A 7,500-nucleotide genomic window follows, 5' to 3' on the forward strand; every position below is an offset into this window, starting at 1 on the left:
ATATATATATATATATATATATATATATATATATATATATATATATATATATGTATATCTATATATATATGAAACATATATACATAATATATATATATATATATATATATATATATATATATATATATATATATATATATATATATACATATATATATATATAAATAGATGAATAAATAAATACATATTTATATATATATATATATATATATATATATATATATATATATATATATATATATATATATATATGTATATCTATATATATATGAAATATATATACATATATATATATATATATATATATATATATATATATATATATATACATATATATATATATATATATATATATACATATATATATATATACATATATATATATATATATATATATATATATATATATATATATATATATATATATGTATGTATATCTATATATATATGAAATATATATACATAATATATATATATATATATATATACATATATATATATATAAATAGATGAATAAATAAATACATATTTATATATATATATATATATATATATATATATATATATATATATATATATATATACATATATATATATATATATATATATATATATATATATATATATATATATATATATATATATATGTATGTGAGTGTGTGTGTGTGTGTGTGTGTGTGTGTATGTGTGTGTGTGTGTGTATGCATGTATGTAATTGCTGCTTTCCCGCGCTGCCCCGCCATGAAATGGTATATTTCTAGTTGTAGTGTTAGATTATCAACTATCGTTGTTTCTTTAAACAGTGGTCTTGATGACCTGTTTGGCCTGATCAATGCTTGCTTCTAGCGGAGGATTTTCTATTAAAAAAAAACAATGGGCATGAGAATGTTTTCAATTTGCTCCAAATACATCTGATGATTTGCCTGAGGATTCTGCGGAAGCCTCTCTTGATCAATAACTTTATTGTCTTCTGCATGTGCTCACACCTATTTTCCGCCTAATCACCCGTTTCCACTTCATCCAAGCATGCATTTTCCCCTTTGTCAACGCTTTCCTCGCCGTTTCTGCATCCAATAATGCTAGCACCCCTTCCTGCCTTATATGGTCCAATCTGCTGTGTGCAGAAATCCAAGAAGAGTTTCGTGTTTCAACCACCTACCAACCTGCTGGGCTGCTTTCACTGATTTCTACTCCCTCTCTACTCACTGCAGTTGTTTTCAGACACGTGCTGCATTTATGGTTTACGTTGTAGAATTAAAGGGAATCCTGAATCTTTACAACCAAATACATTTGAAATGTTGATTTGACAAAACAACTTCTCACCTTACACTCGAATCCTTTCATTACCGTCAATCTGGATTTTATATAGTGCCCTAAGGGTGTCAGCTAGCGAAAATAAATAACTGCATTGTACGTGCAGTGTTAGTCCAAGATAAAGTGTTTTCGATTCTGGGGCAAATCGTCTCCCTCTGATGCAACTTCAAACAACTATTTAGCATGCAGATGTAAGCCACGTTCTTCTCTAGACGTCGACGGGCCAGTTCTATATTGAATTGTATGTTTGGTTAGAAGGCGAGGCACGCTTGGGTGTTGAAGAAAATCAGAGACTTTTTTATGCCTAATACTTCACTCTCTTTTCACGTGGATACATATTTCAATTGAATACAATATTTTATACATCAACTAGAATAAGATAAGATGCAAAAGAAACTTCAAATTGAGTAACACGCTTCCGAGACCGTATTTTCCTGGACATCCAACAGTGTAGGTACAATTACTCATACCACCGTAAACACACACGCATACACACTCGCATATACATATGCACAAGTACACACATTCAAGATTATGCGTATACATATACATACAAATACATGTACATCCATATATATTTACTTCCAATACATTCATACTCGAATTAATATTTCAGCATAAAATACGAGAAAATGGAGAACAGTGTGTACTCATTAGAAAATGAATGGATATACAATGGTTGTTTGATGTAAACATCTTCGCTAACTGTTAGCACAAATTTGAGGTTTATGATAATTGGTCGGTGGTGAAATACTGAAACAGGAAACCCACATATTTGACATTGGAAATATACCCGAAAAATTGCAGAATATACAGCAAATATTAGAAGGTGATGCTAAGTTTTGTTGGTTACATAGGCAGAAAAAAATAATCTATTATTATATTGGTACTATTTTAACTCTAGGTGGATGGAGAAACAAGCAATGCGATGTGGCTATATAAGCGTTAACTGCTTTACTGAAAATAGCAAACACAACTGAAAATAGATAAATCTTGGCAAAAGCTTCAGCAAAATTCCCTGGGAAAATATCCGTTTGACATTGGGTTATATATAAATAATAATCGATAATGCTCACTTAAAATGGGAGTAACTTTCCATGCATCGCACGATTTTATAAAGGCAAACATACACACCTATATATACATGCATATGTGTGTGTGTGTGTGTGTGTGTGTGTGTGTGTGTGTTTGTGTGTGAGTGTGTGTGTGTGTGAGTGGGTGTGTTTGTATGTATATCTTTATGCATGTTTATCTATCTATCGATGTGTATATATATATATATATATATATATATATATATATATATATGTGTGTGTGTGTGTGTGTGTGTGTGTGTGTGTATGTATGTATATGTATCCATATGTATATATATATATATATATATATATATATATATATATATATATATGTATGTGTGCATGCATGAATAAATTTATTTCTCTCTCTATCTGTCTGTCTGTCTATATGTATGTATGGATGTATGCATGTATGTATGCGTATATATAAAGATATATGGAGAGCGGAAAGAGAGAGGAAGTGAGAGAGAATACTTTCATGGCAATATGTTTGTTTATGATCCGCAACATCCAAGCTATATAAGATGTGTGGGTGGTGGTTTCTTTGAGAAGCCACATCTACTTCGATATATTGATGCTTTATGACTAACCCAGAAATTGAATGAAGTTCATTAAGTGTTATATTTAACACCTACGCCATATCCAATATTCAATTGCCCCATGGCTGAATTAAGGCAGTGCACAGGCAATGCCATTAATGCGTTGGGCAAAATGCTTAGCGCCATTTAATCGAACATTTTATGGTCTTAGTTCAAAACAAACACAGCTCATCTTCGCCTTCCTCCCTTTTCAGTGAATAAACGACCCTTGTAATCTAGTACTGGGCGTCGATGGATTTGAATTGTCCCCTCGGCACATAATTCATGGAATTAACTCCTGCAAGGGACGTGCGTCTCGTTCACTAGGCTTTTGTAATATATTTCAACTACACGCCACGGAAACGACAACCGGAATTATGAGTCCTAGGGAAAAAGTACTTAATGCTTTAAAACCTAACTATTGTAAGGTCATATGATTAATATTTTTAACTTATTAACTTAACGCCCCACTTCGATGTTAACCGTTATATGAAATTTATTGAAGGCGATGTTAAAGCCTAGCCTTTGAGCTGATATTTTGAACCTTCTTGATTTCCAGTGTTGTTATTTATCTTTTAGGTTGATTTCATTGGATTAATGTTGGCGACACGCCTTTTGCCTACATAGATAGCTAGATTTCCCAAAATGTCTTTTCACTCCAAGTTATTATGAATTTAAAAAGATTCTCCTGTGTAGTCTTATTGCATAGGGTTGGTTCCAAATTTATATGCCCTACAATACTTAAATGGGATAACATTTGCATAGTTATGCAATAACGATTTGGATACAAGGGTTACTCGTAAAACATTAACTGCTAGATAAACGGTTTTTGACGATTGTGTCCTGTTAATTGTGTACAGCACAGCACAAGTTCACTACTGAACGTCGGCCAATAGTTTAGAGGTGTGTAAAATGTAAAATATCAGTCAATGTAAAGAACATCTATAAAAGATTTTAGAAGTAAAGAGCTCTACTTCAAATTTATGCGATAATCTGGAATTAGGGTTCAGTGATTTAAAAATAAAATGAATCCTAACGCTAGATGCACAAATCAGGATATTTTTTACAATCCAGCAGCATCATTTTCAGAGTATGGTAAAGCTTTTGAACCTAAATTCAGTTGAGAGACCCTACATGAATATGTGTGTGTGTATGGATGTGTGTGTATGTGTGTGTGTGTGTGTGTGTGTGTGTGTGCAGTAGGAGAGTATTGAAGAATTATCGTGAAATGATCTAGAGTAAGCAGTTTTAAATACAAGACCTTGTATGCATGCATATAATGCGTTTGTTTGTGTGTGTATATATACACCTACACAAACACACAAACATACACACACACTCATACACACAGACAATTTGTTTTTACTAAAAGTTAAGAACGAGTATATATATAACCTTTCTTATTTATTTCTTGTCTTTAAAACATTATTCGTTATTGCTCATTCGATTTCCTCTTTTATAGAAGTGAGTATTGATGTCACCATAAAACCTAATAAACTTTCGTAGGAATTAAAAATATATTAATATTTTAGGATATCTAAAAACGTTATTAAACCAAACCGTATGTTAATAGATGAAGCAATTTCTCGTCTCTGATAGAACAAGTTGTAAAAACGCTTGAGAACTCATACAATATGCCAATGTAACACATTGGATGTTTCTGTAGAATAGAAGGGCATCTGACTGAAAATCGTATAAAATTGAACACAGAATATATGATAGGTAGCAACAAACTCACGGTCACAATCCATAACGTAAGTAGCAGATTTTGAAATCTTATTAATATTAAACCAAATGTCTTGTATCCATATCGTGCACTTCACTATTGTTAATTGCATGGCTAAATCTAATACTTCGGATAAACAAACATGATAATTTGACGTCGCTTGGCCATGCATTTACAAGGAACGATTATAGCAGATTATATGGATGACGAAATAAACTTTAAAAAATAATTACTGAATAACACTGCTACACTATGTGGAATTCTTAAAGATGCCCTTGAAAATTAGCTATATAATTTTAATTAAAAAGGAATTATCCTTGGAAAATAAAGGAGAGATTTGCAGAGGATAATTGTAAAAAATAAGACGAAACGAAGCTGATGTTAGCCATTCAACTGTTTTAAGTCTAATGACGCAAATATTAGTAGGTGCAAAATCATCTAGATATCTGTTTCTGCTAACTAGAAAAAATGCTGCAATCGTAAACTATTATCAATACTTGGTTCAGGAGATGAGACCGAAAAAAAATATCATATTTAATGGAATTAGTGGCGGTATTTTTTTGTATATAAAGCCTAAGTAGAAAGATGGTGTATTTAATAAAAATATTAAACACAAAAACAACCATATCTGCAAAATATCTCGGCCAAAAAGAATAAACGTCGGCTACGTGTGTGTGCGTATACATACATACATATATATATATATATATATATATATATATATATATATATATATATATATATATATACAGAGAGACACACACACACACACACAAAGAAAGAATGAGAGATACGTATATGTACATATGTATGTGTTGATATATATATATATATATATATATATATATATATATATATATACCAGTGTGTGTAAGTATATACGCACGAACTAAACATTCGTTAATACGTAGAATAATGTAGTTAAGTTCAGACAATAACCACTGCACCACATATGGTGTGTCCTATATTTAAACCAGTGACCCCGGACTGTTTGCAAGAAATTGCTCCATCTTTGTGGATAATGTAATTTCAAACATCGTTCGCACATTTCCTGTAGCTAACAAACGATAATTTTTTCTCTACTTTTCTCTATTGATATTGACCAATACCACGGTTAGCATGATCAATATATTTCGTTTAAGCTAGCCTTGCTCTCACTAACCCGTTTAATATCCTGCTGGAATATCCTTTAATAGCTACAGCGAGTGAAGCAATATACGGTGTATCTTATTTCTTTGTTAATGTTGTCACATAATGCTGATAGGAAATCTGCTTATTTCTCTTGTCATTACTGCTGCCCATTCATTGTGACAGTGTGTATATATTGTTTAAATCCCTCTCTATTATCGTAGCATTTATTTATCTATCGAGCTATCTCATAACGCGCGCGCACGCACACACACACACACACACACTTGCATATATATATATATATATATATATATATATATATATATATATATAGCTATCTATTAACACTTATATATATATATATATGTGTGTACCTGTCTGTGAGTGTTTGTGTGTTTCTCTGTGTGTTTGTGTATGTAGGCATGTATGTATCTGCAAATATGTATGAATGTATAATTCCGTATATGTCTGAGTGCAGAAATATACACAACATTTACAAATATAGAGAAAAGCATATATATATATATATATATATATATATATATATATATATATATATATATATATATATATATATATATATATATATATATATATATATATATATATATATATATATATATATATATATATATATATATATATATATATATATACATACACGCGTGTTTGTATGCTTCTAAATCTACCCATTTCATTATGTATCCTTGGAAGAAAATGTGTAGCAAGCACGCCATTTTGTTTGAAACATAAATATGGAAGGTATCTAATAGAACATTACTACTACTACTACTACTACTACTACTACTACTGCTGCTGCTGCTGCTGCTGCTGCTGCAACTGCAGCTGTTGCAGCTGCTACTGCTACTGCCGCTGCTGATGATGATGCTGCTGATGATGATGTTGATGTGATGATGATGACGACGACGACGATGACGACGGGGAAGAAGATGAGGACAGGGGTGACGACGATGACGATGATGGTTATGGTGATGGTGATGATGATGATGTTAAGCTATCCTTTTTAAGTATCATACTCTGTATTTCACAATCTATATTGAATCTAGCTGGCGAATAATGGTTTTTATTAGTGATCGACAATACTGTTTTCTTTCAGATAGTAAATCTTCCATCATAAAGACATAAGAGTTTCCATGCTAAAAGCTGCAACATTAGAAAGCATTCTTTTTCAAGTTGTCCCTTCTATAGAACTGAACCAAATCTAATCCAAAAGAAATCTATGTTTTTAAGAATGTATAAATGTAAATAGTTTCCATCTCACCTTAAACAAAGAATTATTGGTGATTGTTTCTCTTTTGCTTTGTTTTACTAATGTTTTAGTATTGTTGTTGTAGATTTTTAGTTTTCGTTTTTGCTTTACGTGTTGTTTCCTATGTTAGATGTCTCTTCTTTCGTTATAATCCCAACTAAAATAAGATTTGAAATAAACCGAAAAGCAAACGCAAACAGTTTTCAGCAACATTTCGCCACAAATGCTAAGCTATTCCGTTTATAAAGGCTAACATCACTGAAAGGTTTTCGCTTTCTAGTGCAACGTATTTTTTTCTTGAGTTAGATGTTTTCGAAAAGCGATTTCGCCAAGTGAATTGTCCGAAAAAAACGTGCGATAGTAACGTCAATTATTTCTTAACCGGGTATTGAAATATTTTATCAA

Source organism: Octopus bimaculoides, chromosome 6 (assembly GCF_046866305.1).
Source record: "Octopus bimaculoides isolate indiv1 chromosome 6, ASM4686630v1, whole genome shotgun sequence".
NCBI lineage: Eukaryota > Metazoa > Mollusca > Cephalopoda > Octopoda > Octopodidae > Octopus > Octopus bimaculoides.